The sequence below is a fragment of the Musca autumnalis genome, unplaced genomic scaffold, assembly GCF_047663935.1.
Source record: "Musca autumnalis isolate F117 unplaced genomic scaffold, ASM4766393v1 scaffold_2, whole genome shotgun sequence".
Taxonomy (NCBI): domain Eukaryota; kingdom Metazoa; phylum Arthropoda; class Insecta; order Diptera; family Muscidae; genus Musca; species Musca autumnalis.
Genome location: NW_027411755.1, coordinates 208,467,657 through 208,483,161, shown reverse-complemented (window position 1 = coordinate 208,483,161; position 15,505 = coordinate 208,467,657). Strand labels below are relative to the sequence as shown.

Sequence of the window (15,505 nt, the reverse complement as noted above, 5' to 3'; positions counted from 1 at the left end):
TTTTCGTTCTCAGTGCGGGGATAATTTCCACGTTTTGACGTGTTGCAACATTAGGGTCTCCCAAACAAGAAAAAAATATAGCGAGTATTCAGTGCGGGTCCAAGTTACCATGTTAAAATAAATAACTTATAGCACAAAAACATTATATTGAACATAAATGTAAGAAAGGATAAAACAAATAATTTTAAAAAATTCAAAAAAATATGAATTCAGCAACTAAAAATAACAGCCAAACCCGCAAATTTCCGCAAAAAGTCTATACAGTTTTGAAATCGACAGGCGCTAGGCCATTCCTACGTATTTTTGGAAAATGACTAAAACTTTAAGGAAATCCATTCATCTGTATTAAATAATTTTATTTTTACCAATATTATAACCAAAATATTTGTCAACCCTTGCAAGAATTTTCATAACTAGAAAAATGAAGCTTAGGCAATTTACTAAATGATTCAACTTAAGCTAAGGCGTTAAAAATAGTCCTTTGTTTCATAAATTCGCTTAGAATATAACTATTTTTTCTCCTTTTTGAATACAATTTTTTAGAACATTTTCGAATTTTTGTCTGGAAGATACCTAAAGGAGTGGACCGATATGGCCCATCTTCGAACTGAGACTAAGTTTAAACAAAATATTACGAAGGCCAAATTTTAGACCAAATCGGTTCATCCGTTCGAGAGTAATCGTGCGCACTAGTCAGCCAGACACACGGACGGACATTGCTAAATTGACTCCAAATTGTCTGAAACGGATTTAGTCCAAACATACCCAGCAAAATTTGAAGGAAGGGGTTCCATGCGATGACGTGATTTCATGGCATCTTTTGCATTGGTTCAAACGAAGTCGTGAAAGATACGATCTTTTCATCAGCATTTGAACCCATGCATAGGAAGTCGTGAACGATCCAATCTTTTCATTAACATTTGAACCCATTCCATCGATCCATTAGAGATGAATTTTATGTCTTTATTTATACACATTTTTCTAAATATATAAGATTAAACATTTCCAATAGGCTTGATGTTGTCGGAGACTCGAAATCACTAGCAACATTGCTAAAACTCTTGTCGTAATGATAAGGTCTTTGCAAAGGGTTGTTGAAAATGACATGTCAAAGCATTGGTGTAAATGACATGCTTTGGATCCAAAAATTAATAGCATCTTTTGGGGTCCACCCTCATATAAAATTCATTGATGAAGATGCTAAAAAGATAACATTCCAGATCACTTGCACCCATTATTGAATGACATCTTTGGCATCGAACTTTTTGCTGGGTACTTGAGGGTCTAAAATCATTATTTCGATGAGGTATATTTTACCAGTATGAAAGTGTAGATACCTTCGTTAGCAAAAATGCTAAGGGTTTAAAAACGTTTGAGTTTTACAGTACCAAAATATCTTGAGGTCCTCTATAGACAACAGTATACCTCTTGATGTCTTCCATAGACACCAGAAGACCGCTGGACCATAGGCCACACAAGAACCACTTGAGGTCTTTGCGGCTGCCACAGCCAACCAAGGGCTCTTGTAGTCTTCCCTAACGACAGAGGACTTTTTGAGGTTTTCTATAAACAACAAAGTATCTCTTGAGGTCTTTTATAGACAACAACAGACCTTTCGAGGTCTTCCGCAGACAACAGAAGTCATTTTGAGGTGTACTATATACAACATAAAACCTCATGAGGTCTTCTGTAAATAACAGAAAACTGCTGGAAATCTATGTACCTTAGACCAAGAACACCTCTTGATGTCTTCCATAGACAACAGAAGACCTCTTGAGGTTTTCAGAGCTGAGCCGAGACCTCGTGAGATCATCCCTAACGACGGAAGAACTCTTGCAGTCTTCCATTGCCAACTGAAGGCCTCTTGAAGTCTTCCCTATACAACAGTAGACCTCTTCATGTCTTCTTTAGACAAAAGAAGACTTCTTAAGGGGTCCTATAGCCACCCAAGACCTCTTGAGTTTTATAGCTGTCATAGCCAACCGAGACCTCGTGAGATCTTCCCTAACGACAGAGGACTTTTTGAGGTCTTCTATAAACAATATAATATTTCTTGAGGTCTTTTATAAACAACAACTGACCTTTTGAGGCCTTGTATAGACAATAAAAAAATATTTTGTGATGTTCTACAGACAACATAAACCTCTTGAGAGGTTCTATACATATAGACCACAGAAAACCTCTTGATGTCTTTTGTAGACCACAGAGGTAGACCTCAAGAGGTCGTCCTATTTAAAGAATGGTAGACTTTTATACACAACAAAAGTCCACTTGAAGACTTCAAAAACCGACAGAGACCTTTTGAAGTCTCTTTTGACAACAGAAGAACTCTTGAGGTTTTCCTTTAACAACAGAAGCACTCTTGAGTTTAGAAGACTTCTTTAGGGGCTTTAAGATCACAAAAGACCAGTTGAAGTCTTCAGGCTGCAAGCTAGCCAACCGTGACCTCCTTAGATCTTCTCTATAAACGAACACCGAAGACATTTTAATGTCTTCTATAGAGAACAAAAGACCATTTAATAACTTCTATAGACAACAGAAAACATCTTGAGATCTTCTATAGACAAAAATGACTCCCTTAGGTCGTATACAGACAACGGAACTTAACAGAAGAAAACTATATACAACCTCTTTAGGTCATTTAAGACCACTTCTGGAGATCTCTACAGACAACAGAAGATTTTTGAGATCTTTTACTTACAAAAGATGACTTCCTGAGATCTTATATAGACAACAGATCTTCTCTTGAGGCAATCTACAGACAACAGGAGACGTCTTCAGGGGGCCTATTCTGTAACTTTTCAACAACTTTACTCATTGTTTATTTTACAACAATTTCATTTGTTTCTTTTGTTTTTGTTAGCAAAACAAAAGAAATTTAAACAATATCGATAGTTGTTAAATGTTACAGAATAGGCCTACAGGTCTTCTAAAGACAACATAAGATCTATTGTGGTCTTCTATAGACAACATATGCTTTATTGAGGTCTTCAACAGACAACAGAAACCGTCATAACAGAATACCTCTTTAGGTCTTCTATACACCACAAAAAACCTCTTTAGGTCTGTCATAGACAGCAGAAGGCCTCTTGAGGTCTCTTAGAGACAATAGAACTCCTCTTGAGCCAACATAAGATTTATTGACGTCTTCTTCAGACAACAGAAAGAAGCCTTCCTAACCAAAAATTTCTTTAGATCCTTACTAACAACAGAAGACCCCTTGAGGTCTTCCAAAGACCGCCGGAGGTCATCTTCAAACAACAGAAGATTTGTTGAGGTCTTCTTAAGACGTATTAACGTCTTCTTCAGACAACAGAAAGAAGCCTTCCTAACCAAAAATTTCTTTAGATCCTTACTAACAACAGAAGACCCCTTGAGGTCTTCCAAAGACCGCCGGAGGTCATCTTTAAACAACAGAAGATTTGTTGAGGTCTTCTTAAGGCCTTCTTAACAGAATACCTCTTGAGGTCTTCTGAAGATAACAGAAGCCTTCGTAACCGAAAATCTCTAGAAGTCTTCTATAGAAAACAGAAGATCTCTTTAGGTCTTCAATGGACAACAGAAGACCTCTTGAGGTCTTCTATAGACTACATAAGACCTCTTAAGGTCTTCTAAAGACCGATTTCTTCTACAGCCAATAGAAGACCTCTTAAGGCCATGCAAAACTTCGTGAGGCCTTCTATAGACAACAGCATATATCTTGAGGCCTTTTATAGACAAGAGAATATTTATTGAGGTCTTCTATTTACGAAAGACCTCTACAGACAACAGAAGCCTTCTTAACAGGAGCCTCCTTAACAGATGTCCTCTTCTATAGCCAACATAAAGCCTCTTTAGGTCTTCAATGGACAATAGAAGACCTCTTTATGTCTTCTGTAGACAAAAGAAGATATTTTGAGGTCTTCTATAGACAACAGAAGACCTCTTGAAGTCTTCTAATGACCTCTTTCGATTTCTTCTATAGGCAACAAAGACCTTCTTAGGTCTTCAATGGACAACAGAAGACCTGTGTAGGTTTCTGTAGGCAACAGAAGACATTTTGAGGTCTCCTATAGGCAACAAAAGACGTCTTGAGGTTTTCTATAGAAGACGTCTTGAAGTCTTCCAAAGACCTCTTTAGGCCTTCTGTAGACAACATAAGACATCTTGAGGTCTTTCATAGACACCAGAATATTTATTGAGGTCTTCTATTTACACACAAAAGAAGCCTTCTTAACAGAAGCCTCCTTAAAATAAGACCTCTCGATTTCTTCTATAGGCAACATAAGACCTTTTTAGTCTTCAATGGACAACAGAAGACCTCTTTAGGTCTTCTGTAGGCAACAGAAGACATTTTGAGGTCTCCTATAGACAACAGAAGACGTCTTGAGGACTTCTATAGAAGACCTCTTGAAGTATTTTAAAGACCTTCTGTAGACAACATAAGACATCTTGAGGCCTTTCATAAACAACAGAATATTTATTGAGGTCTTCTATTAAGGAAGGCCCTCTACAGACAACAGAAGCCTTCTTAACAGAAGCCTCCTCTCGATTTCTTTTTATAGGAAACATAAGACCTATTTAGCTCTTCAATGGACAACAGAAGACCCCTTTAGGTCTTCTGTAGGCAACATAAGACATTTTGAGGTCTCCTATAGACAGCAAAAGAAGTCTTGAGGACTTCTATAGAAGAGGTCTTCTAAAGACAACCGAAGACCTCTTGAGGTCTTCTATATACAATGGAAGGCTTCTTAAGGTATTCGATAGATAACAAAAGACCTCTTGAGTTCTTTTGTGGAGAGAAAACGTCTTGAGTTTTTCGGTAGACCGAAGGATACCACATGTGATTTTAAATATTAACAAAATACTTCTTGTGGTCTTTCCTAGGCAACAGAAGAACTCTTAAGGCTTTCTTTCTTCTTAAGGTAATATACCTCTTCTATCATATATCGGCTACATTGGACAGGTTAGGTAGGGCATATTAAGCCATGTGAATATAACAATTTTTAGTTTAACTCTTCACACATTCACATCCATCCATGGCCAAACATACTCCCCCCACCATTCGTATTTTATGGTTAAAGTTTGAAGTTGAATTTTTCTGGGTGTAAAAAAGTTTAAATGGAATTCTATTGAAAAGTTTGATTTTTGTCTTATTTTTCCTCTTCAAAAAAGTAAGCAAAATCCCCCAAATAGGTGGTGTTCGTTGTTGAAAAAAATCAACGAAAAAGAAAGAGGTAAAGCAGAACAAAACAACAACACGGAGTTGTAAATTTCCAGGGAAACAAATATTTGGCAGTAACTTTTTGTTGCTGCATTTGACCACAATTCACTTGTACACCACTGGATTGGTAAGATATCTTAATAGCCCAAAATCCTGCCATGTTTGTATGAGTTTTGTTTTTTTTACAAAATCCTTGTTGTATTTCATTTCATCCGCTTTTCTCCTTTTACACGTTCATCATGAATTATGAATGATGTGTTGCGGAATTTGGATTTCCCATCAAGAAGCAAACATCAAAAAGTATCCACATATACACATGTATATTTTTCGGGATAATTGCTGTATCGCTTCTGTCATGTGAAGGCAAAAAGTTTGAATTGTTTTTTTTTATTCGAGGAAAAAGTTCGGAGTTTTTGATTGTTAGCAGTGTAAATGTTATGCAAATTGTGGATTAAATGAAAACACCATGGTAATAGCTTTTATGAGGGGTTGGGGAGCAAAGAAGAAGGTTTATGTATTATCGTTTTTTAATAGTGTCGGATCAATCAGAAAGCAATGTGTTTTATTTATAGCAATTTGTTAAGGCATATTTTTATGAGCACCCTATATGTGTCTGGTTTTGTATGGCTCTCAATTGCCCTCTGTATCTGAACTTCCCAATTAATTTAAGAAAATCAATAAAACCTCAACAATTTTATTTGATCGTTAAATAATAAAACCAATAATACTAAAATTTTATGATTTTCTTCATTTTGAATTGAATTGTCTGCATTAAATTGCCAAATTTTCCTCCACAGGATATCTACCGACTGAAAAAACTCAAAATTGCTTTTCTGTTCCTAACAACAATTTTTTCCATTTAGCACTCATTTTTTTTGGAAAGGAAATCCTGTGTTCCTTGGCCATTATAAATCTCAATAAAGGAAGAACACAACAGCAATAACAAAGAGCTCTGCTAGAAACATATTTAAATGGGAAAACCATAAATATAAGAATGTGAGTTTTTTAAACATAAATGTTAAACATTAACACATAAATTTGACTTCAGATTATGTGCGGCTCTCTCTCCCTCTCGGTAAAGCCTTGGCAAAAGAACTTCAAACACATAAAACAATTTCGCATAGACAAGAATTTTGCAAGTAACGAAGAAGAATACCGGAAAAAAGAACATCGATAACATCGACTTGTCGGCGAGCAGTAAGCCTGCCTTCATGAAAGGGATGAAATACAAAATGAAGCATGCTAAAAAAAAAATACAATAAATGCAAGTTGATTTAGAGAGATAGAAAGAGAGGGAGATAAATCCTGTTTTCCTGGCAGAACCTGACTGTATGCCTGCCTGCCTACAATTGACAACGACATGACAGCAGTTAGGTTATGGTGTAGCGGAAATGCTTGAATGCCAGAGCCAGAAAGACAGTGAATCAACACGAGGAAACCTACACAAAAAACACAAGAAGTAAAACAAAGACTGCTTATTGGAGTATAGGCAGTTACTTGATACGCTACAGTAGGCCCCAATAAACGATACTAGACCTTAAAAAATATTCTGTGGACAGAGGGATGTTCAAAATATTCAATATACACTGCCAAACTACTAAAAGGTTTTCTTTAAACGGAAGACATGTCAACATTTTAAAATGTCTACCACAGATGGAAGATTTTTAAAAGGGCTTCTATAAAAGACGAATGATTTTACAAGGTCTTTTTACAAGGAAGACCTATAAAAGGTATTTTATGGACAGAATATGTATATATAAAAGGAGTACTTCTAACAGGAAAATAAAAGGTCTTTTAGAGGCGAACAAATTTTAGGGGTCTTCTATCCGCGACAAATGTTCGAAAGGTCTTCTTTGGAGGGATAAGTAAGACATCTAAAAGGTATTTTAAGGACTGAAAACCTATATATGGTCTTATATAGAAGCAAACCCATAAAAAGGCCTTCTATACACGAAAGAACTCTCAAAGGTCTCCTAAAGAAAGAAATATTAAAAAGTTTTTGTAGACCTTTTAAAAGATGACCTTTCAATACATTTTATATACAAAAAATCTTTAAAAGGTCTTCCATTGCCCGGAAACCTTTACAGGGCATTCTTAGACAGGAAAGGTTTAAGGGTATTCTATATACAGAACTCTCATAAAAGGGGTTCTACAGATTTATGAAATTTAAAATGTCTGGTCTTGATGGAACACATTTAAACGGTATACTATGGACAGAGGATCTTTAAAGGACTTCCCAAGACAGATGACTTTCAAAAAAAGCTCTTCTATAGACGGGAAAGGTCTCCTACAGACAGAAGACCATTAGAGAGCCATCTATAGCTAGAAGTTCTTCCAAAAATGCCTTCTATAGATAGTAGACCTTCAAAAAAGCTTCTGTACACAGAAGACCTTCAAAAAGATATATTATAGATAACATAAACATAAGATCTTAAAAAAGTCATCTGTACCCAGAAGACCTTTAATGTTTTTTATATAGACAGAAGGCCTTAAAAAGGTCTTCTTCTATAGAAGTAGGCTTAAAGTGCTTTCCGTAGACGGAAGAATATTAGGGGTATTCTATGGGACTCTATGGACATAAGACTTTTAAGGGAAATTCTATAGACAGAAGACCTCGATAGACAGAATACCTTTAAAGGGTATTCAATATACGGAAGACCTTAAAAATGTCTTCTATAGACAGAAGACCTTTAAAGACCTTTTAAATGGTCTTCTGTAGAAAGAATACCTTACAAAATTCATCTATAGGCAAAAAGTAATTTCAAGGTTTTCTATAAACAGAAGACCTTCGATAGGCAGAATACCTTTAACGGGTCTTCTAATGACAGAACAACTTTTAATAGCCTTCTATGTACGGCAGACCTTTAAAAAGTTGACGGAGGACCTATAAGGGCCTTCTTTAGACAGAAGACCTTAAAAAGGTCTTCTATAGACAAAAGACCCTCAAAAATGTCTTCTATAGACAGAAGAGACCTTTAAGGGGTCTTCTATAGGCAGAAGACCTTTAAAGGGCTTTCTATATACTAAATACCTTCTAGTAAGGGTCTTCTATAGACAGAAGACCTTAAAAATGTCTTCTATAGGCAGACTTTTAGACGGTCTATACGTAGAAGACTTTTTGAAGGTCTTGTATAGACGTAAGACCTATAATGTTTATCTATAGACAAGAGACCTTTAAAGGGTCTTCTATAGGCAGAAGACCTTCAAAAATTCTTCTATAGGTAAAAAGTAATTACAAGGTATTCTATAAACAGAAGACCTTCGATAGACAGAATACCTTTAACGGGTCTTCTATAGACAGAACAACTTTAAATAAGCTTCAATGTACAGCAGACCTTTAAAGGGTCCCCTATAAACAGAAGAACCTTAAAGTGTCTTCTATAGACAGAAGACCTTTAAAGGGTCTTCTATAGACAGGCGACCTTTAACGGGTATTCTATAGACAGACGACCTTTAAAGGACCTTCTATAGACAGAAGAGCTTTAACGGGTCTTCTATAGACAGAAGTCCTTTAAAGGATCTTCTATAGGCTGAAGACCTTCAAAAATGTCTTCTATAGGTATAAGAACTTTAAACGGTCTTCTAAAGGTAGAAGACCTTTAAAAGGGCTTTCTATATATTTTTAAGGTTTTCTGTCTATAGAAGACTCTTATTAGAAGGTCTTCCTCTAATAAGGGTCTTCTATAGACAGAACACCTTAAAAATGTCTTCTATAGGCAAAAAGTAATTTCAAGGTCTTCTATAGACATATGACCTTAAAAGGGTCTTCTATACGTAGAAGACTTTTAGAAGGTCTTTTATAGACTTATGTTCTTCTATAGACAGAAGACCTTTAAAGGGTCTTCTATAAGAATTTAAAGTGTCTTGTATAGACAGAAGAGACTTTTAGGGGGTACTCCATAGGCGGAGGACCTTTAAAGGGTTTTCTATAGAGAGAAGAACTTTAAAGGGTCCTCTTTATAGGGAAGACCTTTAGAGGGCCTTCTATATACGGAAGACCTTTAAATGGTCTTCTATAAACAGAAAACCTTTAAAAAAGTCTTTTGTAGACAGAACATCTATAAAAGGTGTTCTAAAAATAAAAAAAGTATCAGTCGGCATTGCCGACAGAGATATACCCTCAGCCTGTGTATATTGAAACAATTTTTCCCAAAATACGTATGTATTTAGGGAGGTTTTAAAAATTTTCGTCGTTTGAACCGACAAAAATGTTGATTAGGATTAAAGATCAAAAGTTTTGCGGAGGAGATACTAAAAGGCATGGATCGACATTGACCGTTATGGAAGTGGATCTCCAGCCACAACATATGGTGCCATAGAGGGTTTTTACACTCTGCGGGCTGTTTGCTCAAGAAGTATGCACTTGCCCCTAAAAAAACGTTTATCATCGTAATTGAGGCAGCGAATGCAAGTTGCTTCAACAAAAATCAAAGTGATTCGATATCAAGTTTTAAAGTGAACGTATCCGAAATTTTGTGTGGGAGGTACCCGAAGGAGTGGACAAATATAGTCGATATTTAAACCTGATCTATATCTGGTAGATATATTAGAATGTGTAAAGTATTGACCAATTCGGCCACTCCCTTCAAGAGTTACCGTACGAACATTTTTTCCGAACATTTTTGAACTTTTCTGGGGGAGGTACCTGAAGGAGTGGACCGATATGGCTTATCTTCAAACTTAAACTATGTTTGGAAAAATATTACTAAGGCCAAATTTTGGTCCGAATCGGCAGATCCGTTCGAGAGTTATCTTGCGCTCCAACCACCTCACACGGTGTCATAGGGTTTTTTTTCAACTTTCAGGCTATTTTCTCAGGGAGTATGGACTTGCCCCTGATGAAACTTGTAGCGTCGTATGGAGGGCAGTGAATACAAGTTGCTAAAGCAAAAATCAAAGCGATTCGAGAGATGGCCCTAAACAGAACTTTTCCGAAATTTTGTGTGGGAGGTACCCGAAGGAGTGGACCGATTAAGTCCATATTGAAACCTTGTCTAAGTCTGTTACACATTTCACGATGGGCAAAGAATGGACCAAATCGGTTACGCCCTTCAAGAGTTATCGTGCGCACAAATTTTCCGAAGATTTGCGAACTTTTGTGGGGGAGGTACCGGAAGGAGTGGAGCGATATAGCCCATCTTCGAACTTAAACTAAGTTTCGGTAAAATATTACGAAAGCCAAAATTTGAACCCAATCGGTTTATCCGTTCGAGAGTTATCGTGCGCTCCAGCCAGCCAGACGGACGGACATTGCTCAATCGACTCCAAATTGTCTGAAACACATTTCGCCCAAACATACTTGGGGTCTAAAACCATTATTTCGATGAGGCACTTTTTGCCCGTATGAAAGTATATATACCCTCGTTAGCATAAATGCTGATGGTATAAAAACGCTTAAAATGTTTTCTATAGAAAAACGACTTTTGAAAGGTCTTCCAAAAAGACTAGTCCTACAAACCATCTCCTACATTCAGAGGACATTAAAACGGGGTTTTTTAGAAACGGAAGACCTTTAGAAGTCTTCTATAGACATTGTTCCACAAATATCCCAGATGGGACTCCCTTGTCCTTCTCTCATATCAATGAGTGCACCCCGATTCATATGAGCTCAATGATATGGGACCTACAGTTTATCGCCGAGACCGAACGGCGTGCCCTAAGGCACCACTTGTAGAGAAGTTTTACATGGCTGAAATACTCAGGAAATGTCGCCAACATTACTGAGGGGTATTTTGCCACCGTTGAAAATTTGTTGATGTTGCCTGGCCGAGGAATCGAACCCACGATCTTCAGCGTGCAAGGCGGGTGTGCATACCACTGCACCATGGTGGCACCCTAAAGACATAGGACATTTAAAAAAACCTTTAAACTTAGACAGAACCCTTTTAAGAGGTCTTTTATACATCGAAGTCCTTTAAAAGTATAAAGATCCCCTTTAATTTGTTTATAAAGACCCCCTTCAGTTCGTTTATAGAACACCGCTTCGTCTATAAAGAAACCCCTCATCTCGTCTATAAATACTACTCTCATCACGCCTATAAAGACTACTCTTAACACGCCTATAAAAACTTCCTCTTCCGCCTATGAAAGCTTCATTCATGTCCTATATAAAGACTTTCTTCAGCTCTTCTATAAAGACTTCTTGCAGCTGGTCTATAAAAACTCCTTGCAGCTGGTCTATAAAGAATTCTTTCAACTCGTCTTTTAAGGCGGTCGTCCATAACGATTGAGACTCCCTTCACAAGTTAATTGAAAATTGGTCCGGCGAGTGTTAGCCAATCATACGGTGTGGCGTTGGCCCCCATAGAAATAATGACTTGTGTGGACACTATCTAAGACGTGGGCCTTAATTCTGAAAGGCGACCTTTTTAGGCGGGATAAATATGAATATTTTATTTATTTAATTAATTTTTCGAACGGAAAAGGATTTAAAAAGTGCAATTCTTTTAAAATCAATATTTTGGAACGTTGAAAACTATTAGAATCACTGAATTATGGAGTATACTCGCCGAATCGACAAAAATAGTTCCTTTTTATACCCTATACCACAATGTGGAAAAGGGTATTATAAGTTTGTTTTGGTAAAAATTCATGTAACACCGCGAAATATTCGTCGGAGACCCCCAATGTGGTATACCAATCTTCATATCTCGACGAGATAAAGCGATTTTGAGATGTGTGTCCGTCCGTCCGTCCGTCTGTCCATTATAAATTGTAAACACGCTCCAGGCCGCAATTATGGACCGATCGTCACGAAATTTTGTACGGAGGTCGGGTTCAGATCAGAATAGATCCCTATTCTTATTGGTGATGATCGTGAAATATTTAGCGGGTGAAATGAACCAAAAACATAATTTTTATCCGATTTTGTAGCTGCTCTGTAGGTCGCAATAATAGTCCGATCGCCTCGAAATTATAAATAAGGTAAGTCTATATGACGAAGAAGAAGCTTGCAATCTGAGATGGCGATCGGATAATATTTAGAGGGTTAAATGGACCAAAAGTTTTGTGTGAAAATTGTGAAAATTTTTAATATACAGCTTATATCTTAATTCCTGGAAGTGACATTCCGGACAAGTGCGATATACTTGAAAGTGGAACGCTTGACCTTTCAATTGATGTCAATTATGTTGATGTACATGATCAGAAAACAGAGTTACAGCCTAATATATTCCGTTATTTGTTGGTAGTGTAATAACAAACTCGCTAGAAGTCGCAATTATACATCAATAGTCACGAAATTTTGCACCGGGTAAGAGTATAGGTCGAAAAAGATGCCTACAATTTTGAATGATGATCTGATTTTCTTTAGCGGGTGAAATGGACCATTACTTTTGTATGCAAAATATAAAAATTTTATTTTTGGTCGATATTTTAATTCCTTGGACATATATATTTCGCAAAGTAGCCTACTTATGGAAAAAAACTACTGACCTTTACTCTGATGTAAATTGCAATAAAGTGTTTGCTAGATAACGGGCCTACTGCTTATATATAATGGGTTCTGTGTAGAGAATTACATTTTTATCCCATGCTACATATTGTCTCTCCAAAAGTTCATGTAACACCACGAAATATTCGTCATAGACCCCTTATTTGGTATGCCAAAATTCATATCTCGACGAGATAAAGCGATTTAGCGATGTGTGTCCGTCCATTAAAAATTGTAAACAAGCTTAAGACCGCAATTATGGACCGATTGTAACGAATTTTTTAAGGAGATTGGGTTCGGACCAGAATGTTCATGAAATGGACAAAAAAACAAAATTTTAACCAATTTTGTAGCGGCTCTGTAGGTCAAAATAATAACCCGCAAAATTTTAAACAAAGTTTGAGTTTATGATGAAGAAGAAGCGTACAAACCAACGTGAAGATCAGATAATACAGATAATGTGTGAAATTAGTAAAAATTTCAATAACGTAGCGGTTAAACAACGGAAGTAGTAGTACTACATAAGTGGGTTTCAGTACATTTTATTTTTTGTGAACTAAATTTTCCTTTCCTGCTACAAAAATGTGCTTGTCATGCAAGATAACTTTTTGGTTTTGGCCATAAGTATTATACATTACATCTCAGATATTTGATAAATTAATTTTCACAATCACTGAAAATAACTTCCGTGGAGAGCGATTGTCCAGGGATAGTGGTATAGGGTATCCCATGGTCGGCTCCGTCCGACTATAGACTTTTCTTACTTGTTTTGATATAAATATGGATTGCCCTGAATATCTCTAAATAAGGAAAAGACATAAGTTTATGTTCCCCTTAGGGTAGACCAAGTTTCTTGGAATCCCTATGCATAATTCTTTCTATAAGTGCGAATTACCCCCTTTAGTGTCTATATTGTGTTCTTTATGTTCTCAAAAAAATCACAGAAATTTGTTGCTCTTGTGAGAGCTATAGAAGTGTATTCCCCTGCATGGACAACTGTCTTCTTGAATAGTAGAAAACTAGATTATATTAGGTCTTTCAAAGTCCCTTTTAATTTAATGTAATAAAAGTATTATGAGGAATGGTGCGTATAAGTACTGTCAATATGTATACCCAATAGTTTTGTTTAGGAAAATAAATAATAGGTTTTCTTCAACAAGTCTTCTTAAGACAGAAGACTTTCAAAAGGGATTCATAAGACACACAAATGTGTTCTCTAGAGAAATTTCTACTGACAAAACATGTAAAATGTCTTCAACATATCGTCGGTGTCATGCTTAAGTGTTCCATACGCCATTTTTGACATTTTGAGTTACAGGTACCTTTCAAAGTTTTCAACCCTGCTCTTTCCGAGTTTCTAGTCGATTTTCCTCAATCTCTTATAGTTTTCGAGATATAGAAATGTCAATATGTTCCATATCCACTTTCGACGCAAAAAAGTCTGCTTTTTTGTTCCATATCCATAAAGTCTAGCGTATGGAACAAAAGAGCTTTGAACTTTTTTGTTCCATATCCATACCGTTTGGCGTTCCTCTCAAAAAATGATGGCGTTTGGAACAAAAAATTGCCCAATTTTGTCAAGTTATGAACAATGTGGCGTATGGAACAAATTGTTTTAAAGGACTAGGTTTAAAAACTGAAGAAGAATAGTTTTTAAATCAAGATATTTTAAAATGTTGTATTGTTATATGAAACTAAAATTTATTTTTGATTAAATTTGAAACCTCCCGCTTAATAAAAGACATGTAAGGTAAATAAAATGTCAGAAAATGAATTAAAATATAATTCTATTGCCACTACCAATAGTTCAAAGAACGATTATTGATTTTTTTTTTAATGAATTAAACGATGAAATAAGACAATAAGAATAAGCTAATACAAATTATATTTTTCGAAAGTGGAGGTGTCCACTCCTTAAATTAATGTAAAGGAAACATATAACAATGGTCCCTAAAGCATTTATTTTCTACTGAAACTGTTTAACTGAAGCCCCCGAATTTTCAGCTCTACAGCAGCACTTCACATAACGGAGGTGGAACACAATTGATCAAAAGTTTGTTTGTTAAAATGTGACAAAAAGTGTTCCATGTCACAAAGATTGGCTATAACATATAGACAATAACAGATATCTGACTAAAATACACTCCTAATATATTCTTTGAGTTTAGTTAAGTATAATTGAGCTCTTAAAGTATTGGATTTGTGCACCACATCTAGCCTGTATGGACTAAAACATTAACTTGAGTTTTTCTCGAATCAGGCAAATGGCGTATGGAACACTTAAGCATGAAACCGACGATATAGAAACGCTTTCAAATGGCGTTAATAAACAGATGAACTATTGACGAGTTCCTTTAATCAAAATATTTTTTATTGATATCCTATAGATTGATATTTAAATCTTCAATGACAGAAATCTTTTGCAAATGTAGATTGAAGACATGAAAATCTACGTATATTGTCTCCTTTATTCCGTCCTAAATTTCTTAAAAACAAATCTACAGTTGTTGTATACTTCTCATGCTCCAAAAATAAATAATGATAAGGAAATAGAAATTGCATTCATTGCTCTCCCTTAAAACACAACCAAGCTTTGTCCATTCAAAAATAGTGTAGAATATCAACACTTACAGAATATCAGTATAGAAACCTACTAGAATACTAGTCCTTCTAGTCTTCTTAAAGAGTATGTAAGTAGATATAAGATACTAGAATAATCAATAAATACAGTGGGTCTTATAAGTGCTGTCGTTACTTATACGAAATATGAAAAACAAGTAATCTGTGGCGTATAAGTGTTGACGTTACTTATACGCAATATGTTTATCTTGAAGAAAAACTGAATTTATAATCTGGATAAGCAATTACGT

At 35.9% G+C, this 15,505-nt stretch overlaps 1 protein-coding gene across 1 annotated transcript in view; it reads right to left on the bottom strand.

Moving 5' to 3' along the window:
* Positions 1–15,505, bottom strand: part of mtgo (miles to go) — a 994,590-nt gene that overhangs the window by 261,878 nt on the left and 717,207 nt on the right. The gene's annotated exons all lie outside the window — the stretch shown is intronic.